Source organism: Microcebus murinus, chromosome 18 (assembly GCF_040939455.1).
Source record: "Microcebus murinus isolate Inina chromosome 18, M.murinus_Inina_mat1.0, whole genome shotgun sequence".
Classification (NCBI taxonomy): domain Eukaryota; kingdom Metazoa; phylum Chordata; class Mammalia; order Primates; family Cheirogaleidae; genus Microcebus; species Microcebus murinus.
Window position 1 is genome coordinate 54,108,453 of NC_134121.1, and position 18,818 is coordinate 54,127,270.

Below are 18,818 nucleotides of genomic sequence, written 5' to 3' on the forward strand. Positions count from 1 at the left end.
AGAGTGGATGAGAGTGTCAGAATCTATTTGTTAACCATCTATCAGTCAGTCATCTAAGATTATTTAATTAAAATTATTGAGTCAAAACTCCAAAGTGAGTTCCTTTATAAATAATATATATTTTTTTCAAGCTAACCCATCTTATTGCTCTTCAACACTGATGTAGGTGATCTCTCAGTTCAGAGAGGAAAAGTAAACTTCTTATTCATCTGATCACTTGGCTTTTCAACCCTAGTTTTACTATTTGATTTTATCCAAAAGCATCTCGCAAAATTATCTAGTTACTTATTCCATCTGACACAGGCCTGGAGCTGTTTGTTATTAAATTATAAGTGAAATCAGAATTACACCTGTAAAGAATACATGCAATAGTCTTTGCTGAGCGTCTCTACCCGTAAAGCCCCCAATCTCTCAGTACATACAATGGAATTCCCATTTTACTCTGAGTGTCATGCTCCATTAATCCCCAAATTTCAAAGTGTATCTGACAGGAGTGATGTTGCACATTATAAAATAAGATTTCTCAAACTCTGTCCATCTGTTAGTGATACAGGCAATCTAAGTGTCCTATATATAGAACATACATACATTTCCTGCATTGCATATTCTTTCAAATATTTGCTCTTGGCATTGCAAGGTGTCCTACTGTCATAACAGACAAGTCATTCATTAAGCTGTCAGCACCTTGCTACCCTGCTCCCAAAGAAGGTCCATTTCTGTATTTTCTATTGCTTGTTGGATGACCTGTTCACTCATCATGAGCTGAGCCGTTACTCTCACAACGGGTGCAACTGAGTTGTTCATGTCAACATATGTAAACCAAAGCTCTACTTCTTCATTTCCAGCAGTCGAACACTTGACTTGTGCAGGGCCTTAATGGGTTGGAAAACCAGCCTGCAGTCATAAGAGTTACATTGATGTCAATAGGATGCAGTTCTCAGCTGAGGCATTTAAGAAAGGGGCATTAAAAGCAAAAAACGTAGAATAAATAGGAACAAAAAGTATGACCAATTGTAAAATTAATCATTAAGAATTAAAAAAATTAAAATTAACCATTGGAAAACCTGAAAGGGAATCAAGGAAAACAATTACCTACTTTGGACCTATACTTGGACCTATACTTTGGAATTATTTGGAACCAATTATGTGGGAAATTGCAAAAATGTATTTAACCTAAATTTAAAGTATCTAATACAGCATGAATTTCTAAGATGAAAAATAACAAGAATTAATTTCTGGGAAATTAGAGCTAACCCTTATTGATTTTTATCTTTGATTTTTCTTGTTTCAATTTTAAGAGGGCTTGTGTTTATAAGAAATTTAGTATTCTCCGAAAAAGTAGAAAGCGAATTTATTGTTTTGTTTTTAAACTAATTCAAGATCTTAAAATATAGTTTCTGAAATATCTAAGCCCTTACCTTATATTTCTGTTTGACCTTTTGCTTAATCATTGATCGTTTTTATTCTAGAGAACAAAAATTAGGAAGAAAGAAAAATAACTGTAAGTTGGCCAATTTGGCTCCTAATTAAGAACTTCGATTTATGCTTGACGGGGACCAGATTAAAATCATGAATGTCAATGAAATCCATTGATAATCTGTACATTCCAGTTAACTATGCTCCTCATGTCATCAACTCTAGTAGAGATTAAAAGGTTGGTGATAAAATATGATAACAGACAAACACTCTCTCACACCATCTTTCTAAGTTACAAAGGCTTGGTTTTATTGCTATGGGATATAGCTGGTGATGCATTATGTTACATGGGATTTATTATTCTGAACATACATTGGCACAGGACTAGAAAAGACCACCTCACTAATCAACTAAGTCATTGTTTATTTTATGATATATACTTTACTTATTTAAAGTTTGGTCCTCATGAAAGTGAAATAAATGTCCTCTTCCCCGTGCCTATATAAGAGGCATGGAGAGAAAAGTCTAATTTATATCAGATGGAACCATCCCCATCCCACAAATGCAAATGGAAAAAGTGAGTGACTCAAAGAAAATCATTATACTCATTTATCTGACTAGTATTGCTTTTCTGTAGTATAATACATCTGGAATGTTATGGTCCACATCAGAACTGCATTTTTTCCCTTACTATTTGCCAAAAGAGGTATTCCTTTTTTTTTTTTTTTGGATCAAAATGGCACAAAATAGTTATTCTGTTGTCCTACTGTATATGGCCCCTGTTTTGTAATTTATAGAACCTTAATTTCACACAGTCATTGACCACAAAAATGACATTCTCCCACGTCTTAGATTTAAAGATCTAATAATAAATAGTGAAGCAAGTGACAGATCCTAAGGCCCCAAAGTAGGAGTCACAGCAGGTTTTTGATTTGTGTGCGTGTTGGGGGGCACACATCTGTTTGTATAAAAATTGTTATTCTCTACCAGTCAGATTGAGTTGCATTTTTAATTTTATGTTGAATTGTACATGTCTCTGAATATGTATGTTAATATTCTTATACTTTGATTTATAGCCTGGTCAGAAATTCTACATGTAGACAGCATTTGGTTGAGCCAAGACCTTGGAGTCACTTTCTCCATAAGGATGGTGTTCAACTCTTCTTCCATGTAACTAATGATTTCTGGAACTTGTAGAGAGAAAGGAGTAAAGCAAAGAAAGTCATTAACATTATCTAAGAAATACTAGTTCCAGTACCACTGTTTAGATAACAATGATTAGAAGAAAAGAATTGGAGAAAAATTACTTGTTTGGGGTAGAATAAAAAAGTTGAAGGGGAAGGAAAGAAGGAAGAGATAAAAAAGCTAGCTGCAAATTTTGTCAATCTTTGATTTCAAATCATCTTTAAAAGTGCAAGGAGAATGGAGAGTGATTGCTATTTCTAGAGGAGCCTGGAACAAGCAATGACTGACCTTGTCTGTTAGCCAAACGACATTCTATTCAGCATTTCCCTCTGTTTTATCACATTATTGACCTGTGTGTGTTGTGTGTTTAGATACAATTTTAAATCTGTCAGAATTACATCTATTCTATACCATCTGTGCTATTTCTGATGTAAATCATTAAGTACCCAAAATTGACTTCTACAATTTAACTTTCTCACTTCCAATAAATCATCTTAAAAATATATACTTAGACTTATAATTTCATAATAAGTATGGAATTCAGAGATTATTTTTCTTCCATTTGTCCAAAAAAGAAATTCAGGACCAGAGGTTTTAACAACACAGGGTAAGTTAGTGCCTTCTTTAGGGAAGGAATGATATCTGTTTTTTACATCATCAAATCTCCACTATCTAGCAAATTGCATAGAACAGGGTAAGGGCTCAATAACTATTTGATTAGAAGAATAAAAAAAGGAAGGACAAAAGTTTGAAGCATTTCTATAGTTTGAAAATTATTCATAAATTTTTACTTTTTATTTCAAGATTAAATCCATATTAAAAATTATTTCTTCCAAGAGTTACAGCCTCAGTCACCATATTCCAAGCAGTAACTAATGGAAATAATATGATGGTTTTACATATTTACTGACAACTGTTGGTCAGTTGGTCTCTTTGGTCTCTTTGACCAAACCCTATAATTATGGTGAACACATAGTATAGATTTCGCAACACATTCCAACTCCAGATATCTTTCTTATTGTTCCCAGAAATATACTTATGGTTGCCAAACTATGTAAATGCATTTTTTTTTTTTTTTGGCTCAGAAAATGTGGCTACTGTGTCCAAAAACAAGAAAAAAAATCCATGGCAAAATATGATCTAGAAAACTTTCACAGATATGGAAATAAGGATAACTGCCAGAAAATGTGATGAATACTAGCAGAGAAATTAAGTAGAAATGTAGGAAAGAAAATTAATGAGAGGGAAAGCTCATATAGGAAACAAACCTTAAATGCAATTATTACAAACAGGAGAGATAAAGACAATTCTATTTGAGAAGAACAGGAATTGTAAAGGTACACAAAAATGGATTAACAATTTTTTCTGAAGAAGCAAGAAGGCATATTGGCAAATTAACCCCACCTAATGGGGTTCAGACTAAAAATACTCATACATGCAGTCTAATGAGCATGGCACTCACAAAGGAAATATTAATCGAATGAGTAAATTAATGGACTTTTCCAAACTTCAAAACTGTTTAAATCATTTTCATTACCAGTAAACATATACAATTATGCCCTTTTATAAATAAGTCTGATAGATTCTATCCAATTCCATTTCAGAGATCAAGTTCTATCAACCTACATATGTCAAGAGTCTTTCTAATATTGAGTCTTTCTAATACTATTAATATTGAACCAAGTCATTAAAAGTTGGAATTTATTTTGCAATCAGTCTACTTTCAATGTTGGTAGTTGTGTTATTGTTGGTGGTGATGGTATTTATTTCAGCTAATTTTAATTTGATTTATTTTTTAAAATATACCTGTTACTGTCCAAATTTGATTAGATTCATTAATCCATCACCATTTGTTTGTCTACATGGAAATAGACAAATTTCTCTTTTTTTCATGCTTTATTGACATTTTCTTAATCTGTACCTCATGTCCTTTTTCTAATTCAGGATCTCATTTAGGATACAGTATTACACTGAGTCATTAAGGGAGTCATTAAGCTTCTTTGAGCTGTGACAGTTTCTCATACTTTCCTTGTTTTTGTGGCCTTGATAATTTTGAAGAATACTTGCCTTAGAGTCAAAAATGACTAATATATACCCCTCAATAAATCTATTTTCTCAAGTTTATCAATTTGCAACTTGAGAAACACTGGTAACCAGAACCACCAAATAGCTCAATAGGCAGGAATCCACAGAGTATTATTCATGTAAGTGCAAATGTCAGAATTAACTCTGGAATAGATGCTTTAGGGTTAAACAACTTCTGGACATTTTTCACAAATGTGTTTTTTTTCCCTATACAGTCACCTCTTCCTGGGTAGTTTGATTAGTACGGGGTCAGCATAAACAGCACTCCAAAGAAACGTGTTGAATAACATTTTGAAAAAAATCAAAATTTCATAAAATACAATTATTTCATAATTAACAGCCAGCCACACATAAAAATGATCGCCTGATTAGTAAGTGAACAGGTTTAGAAACTAAAAACTGCACAAATTCAAAATATCCATTTTATAGTTTTACTTTTCAGCCAGGAAGATATATTTTTCCATCTCTTGTTTGAATCAACCCCTACCTCTTAAAAAAAAAAAAAGAAAGAAAAAAAACAACCCTATAATCCAAAGACGTGCAAATATTTAATATTACTTGTGCTACAAGAGTCTTATGCCTACAATATTTAAAATTCTTAAACAAAAATAATACCCAACTATCACCACTGACATCTTAGAGTTTGTTTTCATTTGGGGGTCACAAGTCACTTACCCCCAAAAGAAAACTCCATGAGAGGGTAACCTGTTTTCTGGAAACCTTAGAATTCTTAGTTTAAAATTCTGTGTGCTTCTTATTCAATAACATACTATATTTACTTAAGGAGGAGTTATTCCTGGATAATGTTCACATCCAAATTTTTAGGTTGAATAAAAACAAGAGCCAAATAAACTTGACAATTAGGTGAACAAAGTTTCTGGTTTAAAAATGGCCTCTGTCTAGAAGCCGCAGACAAAGCCTGTCCCAAACTCCCACTCAAAGAACTATGTAAAGGCAGAAAAGATGTAAATTTATGACCTTATAAACTAAGATTGACAGACAACCTAAGGCCTGAATCTGGAAGGAATTTTCAATAATTGGAAGTCAGACAGAGCAGAGTGTATTAACCAATTGGTGCCCTGTGTGTATGCCATCTCGTGACACAGGGCAGCCCTGACAGAGTGAGAGTTGGTAGAAAGCTAGCAGACCTCATCTGTACTTTCCCAGGATTAGGCTAAGAAGCAGGATCTGATTCTCACCAAGAAGCTGTGTAGGTGATGATCTTCTCCCTTCCTCCTTCCTTGACCCCTTCATCCTGTGTGTTCTAGCAACTGAAAGACCCAAAGCTGTCTGCGTAGAAGGCAAAGAACAAGAGAGACACGAGATAGAGATGAAAAATGCTGCATCCTTGGCAGTGGAGACCCACAAACAAAGCTCAAACGAAGACACAGCCCAAGGTGAACTGCCATTGTTCATTAAGAGGCTGGGGTTTCCACACACCACCTAGTTCTTCAGCTGTATATCTGAGTGGAAGTTTTGCTTAATAAATAAATGGCAAGCCAAAGGTCAATCCACTTAATCAAAGTATTGCATCTGGATGCATTCTTGTTCATTTCTTGATCGATACGCGTAATACCAATCATGATAATAATAGCAGTTACTAAAAAATTACTATGTGACAGGTACTATTTTTAGTGCTGAGAATATTTTATCACTTAATCCTTATAAAACTTTGTAAGGTGGTTATGATTATTCCCATCTCACTGATGGGGAGACTGAGGCAAAGAGAATTTAAGTCGAAGTAATTTGCCCAAAGCAACACAGATAGTAAGTTGAGTTATGACTTGAATACAGGCAGTCTAATTCTAAAGTCTCTGCTCTTAACCATGATTATAAATGAACAAAAATAAAAACTATTTTTTTTAAATATGAAGCCTCAGTATAAATTTTGTAGAATGAACTAAAATAAATATCATCCTAAAGAGATTAGGGTGTACATGTATCTGAGAACACATCATTATAAAATAGTGATGTAAAAAACATTTACATTTCATTATAAAATAGATAAATAACTGGAAACTTTTAACTTTCTGAAGAGAATCTAAAAAGGCATGATCTCTCCAAAAAAGAAATAGAAAAAAAAAAATGGGAGAGTAGTTTGGGGTTAAATGATAAATGAATGAGAAGAAGATGCAAGTGTTAGAGATAATCGTGTTGGTGACACCAATTAATGGCTTCCCTCTAAATGCACCCTTTGCAATGTGACTTTGTAGCCACTCCCATGAAGAGGTGAAGTCCATTTCCCCAACCTGGAATTGAGGCTGCCATGAAGATATACTTTAGCCAATAGAATGCTCAGAAGCAATAACTCACCTGTTCTGAAACTTGGCCTCAGGAGGCTGTGTGTTGTTTTAATATCTCTCTCCCTGTCTCTCTCTGTCTCTCTCTCTCTTTCTTAGGCCCCTCCACCTGCATAAGTATAAGCTCAGGTAATCTACTGAAGGATGAGGGGCTGCATGGGAAGGAGATGGATTAACCCATTGCAAAGGCATCCTAGACCTGTGAGCCCCCAGTTTAACTTACCAGCTGACAGCAGCTGCATGAGTGAGCCCAGGAAAACTCCCCAGATGACCCATGGACACATGAGAAATAAATGATTGTTGTGTTGGGCTGCATGTTTTGGGGGCACTTATTACTCAGCAATAGCTATACACTATGGAAATTAAACATGTACCTGGAACAACAAAAGGTGGACTGTAGGAGAAATATCGGTTATTTTTCCAACAATTATTTTCTTCCTACTCTTATCATCCCTTTAGAAAAAACTGTGCCTGAAATTCTTTTTCTGACCATCTTCCTCCAGAGCCCCATTGAGGAGCATCAATTCAAAGGACCCTATTCTCCCATAACCACGGCTATTGGGGCTCAAACTGGACCCATCAGATCTTCTTTTATGGCAATTTAAAATTAGCTTTCAGAGGCTCTGATCAGTATCCAAGAGAAGAGGAAGCCATTCTGAAGAGAGAAATAAAAACAATGCACAACATGAAGCAGAGAAGAGAGTGTATGAGGCCCTGGAGAGACAGAAACAGAGAGAACTGTCTGTTCATGTTGCATGTCTTTTCCTGGGCCCATGAGATATCTGTATCCCTGTTGTTTTCTTTTTTCCATTGTGAAATATGTTTCTGTTTTGCACGCCTCTGAGGTTGCCTGGTTATTCTTCAAGGCATCTCTTAATTTGTAAATACTTCCATGGTTCTCAGTAGGATGGAATGGCCATGTTTTCATTTACTGAAACACAATTTTGACAAAAACAATGCAGAAACACTATAAAGTACAAAGGATTTTTAGCTTTTCTAATTTCTACTATCAGATCTCCTTTATCTACTTACTTTTTCAATAAAGAGTAAGAAGAAAAGGTCAGTTTTCATGAGAAAATTTCAAAGTTAGTCTCTTCTGCTTCAATTTTTTAAAGTATTGAGTGTTTTTATATGTAAAAGTAAAATGGAGAATTGATACACTTTAGAAAAATGAGGCATCCAGTACACAAAGGGTATTGGGAAATGAGGTAGATTCCATTTCCATTTGCATAGAGTAGTTGTTGCTGTGGAGATCCTAACTCTATTTCTTCCAGGGTTCCAGAGTATTCTTCCCATCAGATACAGTTACAATATTCACAGAAGGACCCACCTGATGGAGGAGATGGAGATGAAATTCACTTTATCTCCCAATATTTTTTGCCTGAATATTTTCTGCAGTGGTCCAAAGTGTTAAATAAAGAGATCTTGGACCCATTCTTCTTATTTTTCATATGCTCAAATTAACTATAGAGAAAAATAGTTTTGAAGAACCTTAGTATTCAAATCGAAATCCACTGGAGAATTAAGTCTCCACTTCAATTTATCTTAAATTTCAAGTCTGACGTGGATTTCCTGAAAGGGTTGTCAGTTTACAATATTTTCTCTCCTATGTCTTTTGAAAAACGATATGTGTGACTTTCCTGAATATGAGTGAACATAACAGCAGATCCAAAGAGATTGAGATATTGATACTCAAGCTGCCTGATAGATTTCTTCTTTTCTTTACTAAAAAAAAAGGAAGGTGAAGGAAAAGAAAAATGCCCCCTTGACAGTTTACATTCCTTCTTCTTCCTTCTTTGGTTGTGTTCACTGCCCCCTGCATGTACTGCCTGCCCTCTTCCATCATTCCTACTCAGAGAAGGCGAGGCTGCCAAGGCTGGCCCTTGAAGTGAGAACCCAGATCCTGAAGACAGCTCTCATCCTGGTTGTTTTCTTCACCTGCGCAGGATACTACTGAAAAGAAAGATTACCACCCTCAGTTCATGGGCTGAAGTTCACACCATAATATATGCTATTTGATCAATTAAATTCATTTCAATGAGTCGATCATAAACTCTTAAGATGGAAGGAACATGAAATAATTAGTGTTAACATTTACTTCCTTCATCCCAAGTTTTATCAAATGGCTGTCCAACCATAGCTTGAAATGTTATCTGTGCTGACCACATTTGAGCTATAAGAACTGTTAGAGATCTTTCCTAAGTTGATTTAAAATATAGCTCCCTAGTAAAATGCACCTTTTGCAAGAATTTCCTTGGAATTTTATAGAAAAAAAAAACAAAATCTTTTATATTCCATTTATTCCTTCATTCAAGAAATATTTATGAGTGTCTGTTGTGTACCAGACACTGTTCTATGTGCTATATAGACAGAACAGTGGGAAAAAACAGACAAAATTCCCTGCTTTCATGAAGATCACACCCCTATATATTTCATTTGTTGTAAAGTTTTAAAATAATGATGTGTCCAATTGAGTTCTATGCTCTCTACGCGAACAGCTCTACTTCCTTATACAATTTTTATATATCACATGTTCTGAGGTCTCTTACTATTTAATATTCTTTGACATCTACAAGGCACTAGACTAAGTATCTTGAGGATTCAGATATGAACATATACAGTCTTTTTTTTATTTCAGCATGTTACGAGGGTACACATGTTTTGGTTACATATTTCGCCTTTGCCCGACCCCAGTCAGAGCTTCAAGTGTGTCCTTCCCCCAGACAATGTGCACCACACCCATTAGGTATGAATATACCCATCCCCTCCTCCCTGCTCTTACCTGCCCAACACCCAGTGAATGTTACTACTATATGTGCACATATGTATTGATCTGTATACAGTCTTTCTAGTCATTATGTGCTCAGGAATATTCAACTAGAAAGCAACATAAAATTATTGCTACAAAAGAACCATGAACAAATCTATGATAATACAATGAAGAAGAAAGAGGGGTTGTGCAAGACGTTATCAAGGACCAGGCAATTGAGTTGGTTCAAAGAACAGTCAGGATTGTGACAGATGAAATGAGGATGGTGAGCACTGCAGCTGCAGGACATCTAGAGCAAAGGCACAGAGGTGGAGAAGCACCCGGTAGGTTCTAGAAAGAGTGAAGGAGGGTCCAGTTCGACAGGTGTATGACAAGACTAGGTAGGCTTGAAGGAACAGAAAGCTGAACTGGAGGGAAAGTGCCAGGCCTTGAGATCCTGCTAAACAGATTGGCCTTCCAGGCACAAGAAAAACACAGGAGGGTGACCCGAGGAGGACAGTCGACCTCATGTCACCAATAGAGCTTCCAATGGCTAGATCCAAAAACATAGCTAATGATTCAATATGTATAATTGTCAAGATACTTTATGATATATGTGCTTGCCCTTAAGAAAGGGCAAGCCTTTTAGAAAACAAAATATTTTGAAATACTTGTTACTATTTCTCCAAAAAAGTGACATAAATAATACTACAGGCTCAGATAGATAAATGTAGGATATTTTTATTCCTGTGCATACCTATGCTCCAACCCCAAATTAAGGAGATATTTACAAGAAATAATAAAAAAAACAACAAAATAAATGCTTTATAGCCTTAGTGCCAAATCACTAGCTTGTCTGATTTATTTTTTTAAATTGGGCTGCCTAAATTTATTTGCTGCTTAGAGCAAATCATTATTATTTCTTATTGAAAACTGAACAAGTATGATTTAATGTACTCTAATTAGTCTATTTACCCCATCTCCATCATCAAACATTATATTTATTGTAGATGCTTCTCCTAATAGGTTTTATAGTTAAAAATAAACAAAACTAAACCAAAACACTTGATCTCATTATCTACGTTAGAAAATTAAATATACATAAAAGGTTAGATTTATCAGTAAGGGGACAATCTTAGAAGGTTGTGATACTGTGGCATAACCAAATATTAGGTTGACATTAGAAATTAGTATGATTAGGATAAAAGATGGCACATATCCCCCATGTAATCAGTGGCTTAGTATTTAATAAATAATTTAATCTAACTTAAGTATATTGAGACAACACCATGAACAGGCCTTCCATACTCACTTGTGACATTGTGTGCTAGAACGCGATGTTCCTTTAAAACCTCCAAAACTAAAAGAGGCAAATACCAGCTTGGGGCCAGACAAAAAGCCTGTGAAACATCAGACAGTTTTCATCACAGCTGGCCAGGCCTGGGCAGTTTCAGACAAAGGACTTCCGCCTTTATCTGGCCCTTATTTTGATGTCTCATTCAGCTGAAGATAAAAGGAAAGATGTGCTTTGAAATTTAACCATTAGGACGGCAAAGAAATCAACATGCAAATGTCACCCATACATGAATTCAAGATGAAACCTACATTTGTCATTGCAGACTTAGAGCTTGTTGGTATTTTTCTCCCAAAGCAGCAGAATTAAAAAACAAAACAAAACAAAACAAAACCTGTAGATGTGTGAGTGCTGGATTTAATCCAGTTGGAATTCTTTAACTTATACATTTATTCACAATGAGCATGGACAGAGAACATACATATGTATTTTAAGACTACATAGAAAGACCATGAGAAGAGATGAAATAAAAATGAGAAGTGGAGAATCTATCATTACACATTTCAGTTTTAGGCAATCAACAAAAGGATAGCGAGACTCCACATCTGTGATTTCAAACGTTTTATCAGTTTATATCCTCAAAAAGAGCTAGCTTCTTGGGAAGAATAAAGTATTGTTCTAAAGAGGGTTGCACACCTATACGAGGGGATGGTGCCCTGAGAGACATGGACAAGGTTATGACAGTTGTACTACACATATTTACAGAGAAAAAGTGTACAATTTACAGAAGCTTAATTAGATTCATTTTCAAAATTAGAATAATTGCATATACATTTTTAATATAACAGTTTCTCATTCTCCTGGTTCATAAGTAATTTTCTAAAATTATGACTTCAGATAGTTTGTGTGAATCTAATAGATTTTATATTTGGTCTCTTGTCTTTCTGCTATTAAAAATTCCAAGGAAAAGTACTCATCACTCCCACCAACTCTCAACATGCAAATCCATAAGAGAATTACAAGATTGATTAAGAGTCTGGAAAGGATCTGACAAAGTTTATTTTGGAACAAAATATTTGATACTGGAAAAGACCATAATAATTGAGTTAAAATAATTGGAGGGCTCTCATATAGACGATGAACTTTCCTTGATTTGTGTAGGTATCTAAGACAGAAAAATGAATACTATGTTAACCACAGAAAATAAAAATATGTTGTTATAATTTAACTGAGTCAAAAATGGAATTGCCTACCTTATAAGCACAGAGACTATAGGGTCACCATTCTGGACACATTTGGTATTATAAACTCTGGGGCAGAATTTGGGAATACAAAAATAAATAAGATATTACCTCTACCTTGAGGATTAACATTTTCTTGGGAGACAAAGAGAATTAAAGGTATAGTGAATATCATTCACATGCAAAAATATCTAAACAGAGATCTTACATCCTTCAAAAAATTAATTCAAAATAGATCACAGACCTAAATGTAAAATGTAACACTATAAAACTCATAGAAGGTAACATAGGAGAAAACTTAGATGACCTTGAACGTGGTGATGGCCTGAAAGGCACAATTCGTGAAAGAAATAATTGATAAGCTGGAATTAAAATTAAAAACACTGCTCTGCAAAACACAATGGCAAGAGAATGAGAAGACAAGCTACAAAATGAGAAATTATTTGTAAAAGACGCATCTGCTAAAGGACTACTATCCAAAATATACGAAGAACTCAAAAGTCAGCAATAAGGAAACAACCCAATTAAAAATGGGACAATGACATTAACAGGCACCTCACCAAGAAAGATATACAGATGGCAGAAAAGTATAAGAAATGATGCTTTACATGGTGTGTTGTCAGAGAAATGCAAATTAAACAATAATGAGATACCACTGCACAACTATTGGAATGATCGAACTGCCAACAAGGATGTGGAGCAACAGGAACTCTCTTTCATTGCTGGTAGGAATGCAAATTGTGCAGCCACATTAGAGGACTGTTTGGCAGTTTCTTACAAAACTACACATACTCTTACCTTATGACCCAGCAAATGTGCTCCCTGGTAATTGCCCAAAGGAATTGAAAACTTATGATTACACAAAAATCTGGATATGTATGTTTATAGATGCCTTATATGTATAATTGCCAAAACTTAGAAGCAACCAAGTTACTGATGTCCTTTAGTAAGTGAATGGATAAATAAACTATGGACAACGGAATATTATTCAGCACTAAAAGGACATGAATTGTCGAGCTGTACAGACATGGAGGAAGCTTAAATCAATCTAGTCACAAGAAAGAAGCTAGTCTGAAAAGGCTACATACTACAGAACTCAGACTATATGACATTCTTGAAAAGGCAAAATTATAGAGATAAAAAAAAGATCAGTGATTGCCAGGGGTTGAAAGACAGTGATAAATGAATGAAAACTTAGGATTTGGGGGGCAGTGAAAAATACTCTGTATGATACTATATTGGTGGATACATGCCTTTTTACATTTTTCCAAATTCATAGAATGCATAATACCCAGAGTGAACCCTAACGCAAACAATGGATGGTGAGCGATTATGATGTGTCTGTGTGAGTTCATCAATTGTAAAACATTTACCACTCTGGTGAAGGATATTAATAACTGGGGAGGCCATGTGTGGGGGGACAGTAGGTATATGGGCAATCTCCATACCTTCCTCTCAACTTCGCTGTGAACCTAAAACTAGTCTGAAAGATAAATTCTTACAAAATAGTACAGTGTTAGAAGATATCAGAGCCCTTTGGGCATTTACTCTTGAAGTAGGTATATGTTGGAGAGAGGGGTATCTCAAAATACTTTCAGAATAGATGACACTTCAGTTTTGAAGAAAAACTAGAACATAGCCAGAATTGAAAGACCATACATAGCCAGAATTGAAATCCTAAGATTATGTTAGAAGGAATTTAGTTATTAGTTTAGGTATTAAATTAAATAATACTTAAATCCAATTCATCTGTGAACAAAATGATCTTAGATACCAATTCAAATTCACCATTCAAAAGTTTTGACCTTACACCACACACAAAAAATTAACTCAAAATGAATTGAATACCTATATGTAAGACTGAAACCTGGAAAACTTTTAGAGGAAAACATAAGAAAAAAGCTTCATAATGTTGGATTTGGCAATGATTTCTTGGATACAGAAGCAAAAGCACAGGCAACAAAAGAAAGACAATTTTGGCTACATAAAAACTTAAGAGGATCAGTTGCCTCTAAGGCTTGTCATGCTTGACTCAAGATTTTAGTTTTTTCTTGACATTGTCTGGAAAACTCATAGTTATTTAGGATTCTGAAAGCTTGCATGAGGTCTGTGACTTTCACTATTGCTCCCAAGTACTTATCCTAGCATTTTATGCATGATAGTTGCTGAATAAATTGATGTTGAATAAATAATTATAGAAAATCAAAACACTGAGACTACTGCCTATAAATTATATCTACTTCAACTTATTTACCTAGTTGATTACTCTGTTAACTTAGTGACTAGAAGACTGAGCCACTTTAATTACTATCAGTATTATGTGAGCTTAACCTAAATTTCCAAAAGACAAGGGACAATAGAATGAGCATCATGAATATTAGAAACTCTGAGGGTAAGTTAGATCACTGACTTTCATTGTTTTCTGTAATATAAAAATGATGTTATTTCCTTCCAAAGTGCTTAAGATAATCAAGTTATCTGTTTTTAAGTGCTAACCTATAAAACATAGCCACAAAAATAAAAGGAAAACAACATTAACTGATCTCTCATGTAGGTCAAGTGCTGATTATCCTGAGTTATTCTCCCCAAAATGATATTAATCTTTTTTTCCAAGAAGTTCATAATATAGATATCACCATGCTTATTTTTAATGAATAAGGAAATTAAGTTTCAGAAAAATAAAGTCAACATGCAGCCAGGATGCAAACTGTTTCCACTAACCCTAATGTTTTTGTCACTGCCCATATTGTTATTAAAGCCAAGATGGTTTTATCACTTGTAAATTGATCTATTAATATGAATCATTCAGATATCTTTATTAATATAGATAAGATATGCTGATATTTTCTACATTAATTGCATACAATTGTGTTACAAAACATGTACATTTCCACATGTACAAGTTAAGAAATAATAAAGTAGACGTACCTGCATCCATCAGAATAGTAAAATGACTATATTGATAAGTGATGTTTAATTAACACACCACATTGTTTTTTCACTTTGGGAGTACAGAAATGCAAAGAGCAGAAACTAGAAAATAGGAGAGAGTGGTGAGACATCATGGACTTTGGTATAACTTGCTCAATGGAACTGCTATTAAAATTAAAGCCTGAATGGGGCGTGATGTCTGAGTGATTTGACCTACTTAAAGAGTCAGACGTGAAATGGGCACTTCTGCTCTCGCTTCCAAACATACCTGATAGTAGTAATTATGTTTTTTATGAATTATAAGCAACTATTATTCTCAATCTCTCTTCTTATCTGTTCTTGTCTTACAAACTTGTGTTTGTATCGATAGGTGTCTTGTAATGTCAACAAATGAATCAGTAGTCTATCTGCAAATGGCAATTTACTTGTTTATTAAGTAAATAATATCAGTACTAAAAAAATATATTATATGTACACTTACAATAATAAGCATTCCTCAAGAACCATAATAAAGATAAATGTAAAAGAGGACCCAAAGTATCAGCGAGTATTCCACTCCATGGGATCTGGCTGTCCCAGAACAAATGGACCAACCAACAATAGCCAGTGCGCCACTTGGTAAGAGCTGCATCTACCTAGAGAATGTGCCTTTTTACAAAAAAGTGTATTAGAATCTAGAGGCAGCTCTTTCATCATTATTCTTAATAAAAGCAATAAGGAATATATTATAAATATTTACTTTTATTATTTTATTATTATAAATGCTATTTTCAATAACATACATACTCTTTATTATTATTTTACAGATTTAGTTTATTGAGCACTGCCAAAGTGCCAATAACTCTGCTAAGTACTCCACATCCATGACCACATTGCAGTGTAAGTACTTTTTTTCTATGTGTTATAAAAAGTGTATTTAAAAAATATTACATAGCTTCAATCCCCTTTAGTTGGAAAAAGTTGATAAATATGTGTCTTTCCTTCCAGTGAGGAAAGTAGAAACTCTAAACTTCTCATTTGTCTGATAGACCACCCGAGGACATCATAGCTTTAAAGGAAAATAATACTTAAGTTTGAAACTCCTTCTAAGGAAATGAATTATAATTTGTCTGAACTTGGATGCTTTGGGATGGATAGGAAAATCTTAAGTGTGGTTGACAAAGGCAATTAAAAAAAGAGAACACTAGGTAATTTCAGTTTTTATGCAATGGAAACCTTATTACGGTAATCTTAATATATGTGAAACCTCAAGCCTGAGACAACAGAAAAATTAGTTTAAAAAAATACCATATATCTTGAGGTTAGTAATGTGAGGAGCAAACTTTCAGTTATCCTTTTGAGAAATGCAATTTTTGTATTGCCTGTTGGCTACTCACATGTTAAACAATGTACAAATAAAATAGTGCATGTAATAACCAAGGAGAACTTGTTAGTAGCTAGCTGATTATAATAAGATGAAATTACACTGTTTATTTTCAAGTAATCTAAGTGGGCAATGGACAGAAGGGATAATAGAAAAATTAAATCAAGCATTAAGATATCTTGGGCAAATAATGCCTGTATCCTGGTGGCAAGATGTGAAGTTTAGTTTGCGAACTAAAATGGTGGGAAATGTCTCACTGAATGAGCATGAGGGCTTAGGACTTATGCAATGGATTCCAATGTAAGAAATTGCAATAACAAATGGGTAAGTTAGTTTGTTCAAAGATTCTAGCATTACAATAGCACAGCTTGACATTCTCAGCCCTGAACATTATTATTTTAAAGTTCTTCCTAGAGCACTCTTTGAAATAAGTGTTCCGAGTTTTCTTCTTTAACACACAGGCTTTCTCCAACCTGAAAATTATACAGCTTTAACTTGCGGGCAAGACTGGATTTAAACCAAAGGCTAGCAATCTGATTTTTAAAGTCAGACTCAGAAAACGGCAATGGGTATTTCTTCAGTCATTGTGGCAGAGATGACTCATGACCTCAAGCCATACTGCAGAATTATTACAGAGACCAATGGTACTGCCAAGAGCTTTTTTTTTTTTTTTTTTTTTTTTAGCTCCCCTTGCATCTCGGTAGGGTCAAGTGACTAGTTCCAATGAAGAAATGGGAACAAAGGTGGTGTATGCCACTTTTTGGCTGAAGTTTTCAAGAAGTGGCTATGTATTCTTTATGTTCTCTTTATCTTACATGGATACCTAGAATAACTTTGTAGGCTATCTTTTGAAATTAATAGAACTTCTCTCAATCTAGGTCCATGAATTACTGGGAAGAAAGCCACTTCCCAAATATAGCCCTACCTCTCCCCACTGCTGATTAGACTTTATATGAGCAAGTATTACAGTTCTGTTCTGACACTAAGCAACTAGCGTTAATTTAATTGTCAAGATGTAATCAAAATCTTGTTGATTCTATCTCTTTGGTATGTACTACATCTGCCCATTTCTCTCTATTTATACTAGCTGCATTGTAATCTAAGCCATCATAATTTAAATACAGATAGAGATGAGGGTATTTTATGAATCTCCTAGCTTTCCATTCTTGCCTTCTCTGGTCCATTCTAAACACTGCATTCACAGTGCCCTTTAAAACTGATGATCAGACCATTTCGTTCTCCTGTTTGAAGATCTTTCAAGGCCTGATTGCACTAAAATTATTTTTTTATGGAAATCTTACATTGGCCTTAAAAATTTGAATGGCTTGATTCCAGCTTGCCTTTCTAATCTAGACTACTTCATTTCCCTGCCCTTCCACCAGTGAGCTCTGTCTCTGTCGTCATGGCTTTCATGCTCAAACATATCAAATCTTTCCATTCTCAGCAAAGCTTCCCTTGTTGCTTCAGAATGCTAAGCTCCAAGATCTTCTTATAGTAAGGCTGTTTTTACCCTCTTTAGAAAAGCCACCTCTTATTCTGCCTTTAGCTGGCTTTACTCATTTGTTCTCTATTGTATCATTTTTATTTATGTCACTTACAGTTTTTTTGCAGTCTGTAGTTGTCTTACTTGTTGCTGATTTGATATTTGGTATCTCCATATAAAATATGAGTTCCATGTAGGAAGAAGCATTGCCTGCTATGTTTGTGGATATATTCCCAGCAGTTGGCAAACAGCCTGCACATAAATATATGGCCAATACATATTCTTAAAAGAATTGTTGAATGACTATTTTTCTTGTTTGATTTATCCTGTATGAATAAGAAATAAATTCTAATTACTGATATGTGGATAAAAGCCATATGTTATTGGATCTCCTTGACTGAGAGTTTAGATTCCTATATCTCAGGATTGTTTGAAACCATAAAGATTACCTTGTCTAAACACATTTAGAGCTCTTTAATAATTCCTTATTAAAGAGTACATCCTTGACCTCATGAAGCATAGCATGCCAGTCTGTTTTGTAATAAACATTCTATGATTTCAGAATTAACTACAACAACATTCCATTTCATCACCATTTAGTCAGCCTAAGAGCTCTCTCTTGTAGGAACTTCCTACCAGACTAAACTCATCCGTCACCAGAACCTGGATGCTACCAAGGGTCACCAGCAGAATCTTAGGTGTCTCTAAGAAATAAATGTTGATTTATGATAAAGTCAGGACTAAATGGAATATAAATTCAATATATATTAT

The 18,818-nt window shown here is 34.5% G+C and overlaps 1 long non-coding RNA gene across 1 annotated transcript; it reads right to left on the reverse strand.

The window, feature by feature from the left end:
- Positions 1-1,865: 1,865 nt before the first annotated feature.
- LOC105861728 (uncharacterized) lies at positions 1,866-18,552 on the reverse strand. Its single transcript, XR_012912981.1, has 3 exons — positions 18,497-18,552; positions 18,163-18,299; positions 1,866-1,914 (listed from the first exon to the last, which is right to left on the reverse strand). It is a non-coding gene; the product is annotated as an uncharacterized LOC105861728 (long non-coding RNA).
- Positions 18,553-18,818: the final 266 nt, after the last annotated feature.